At 28.5% G+C, this 323-nt stretch overlaps 1 protein-coding gene across 1 annotated transcript in view; it reads left to right on the top strand.

Annotated features, from left to right (window-relative positions):
• The window catches only part of LOC119589329 (hepatoma-derived growth factor-related protein 2-like), a 32,491-nt gene that overhangs the window by 17,314 nt on the left and 14,854 nt on the right, over positions 1 to 323 (top strand). The gene's annotated exons all lie outside the window — the stretch shown is intronic.

Genomic DNA, 323 nt, shown 5'->3' with positions numbered 1-323 from the left:
GGAGGGAGGGCTTTTGATTGGGAAATCACCCGGCGGCATTGGGTTAGAGAAATTGTGCAAATAAAGATGTATTTAGTGAGTCATGTTCTGTTTTGAAGCAGTTCTTGTACTCAAATCTTTTTGAAATAATTAGGACAGGTTATATTTTCACTAACCAGGAGCAAAATGTATCTTTTTCAAACAAGCTAATTATTTGTGTGTTTACTGCATGTATTTACTTTTACATCAAAATTTTTTTGTTTATTATAAATTTTTATTTGAAATGTAATTTTCTGTTTTCTAATGTATGTTTTATAATTTGTTTTAAATTTTACTATGTACCA

The sequence above is a fragment of the Penaeus monodon genome, chromosome 25 (genome assembly GCF_015228065.2).
Source record: "Penaeus monodon isolate SGIC_2016 chromosome 25, NSTDA_Pmon_1, whole genome shotgun sequence".
Classification (NCBI taxonomy): domain Eukaryota; kingdom Metazoa; phylum Arthropoda; class Malacostraca; order Decapoda; family Penaeidae; genus Penaeus; species Penaeus monodon.
This window is presented reverse-complemented; position numbering and strand designations above follow the sequence as displayed.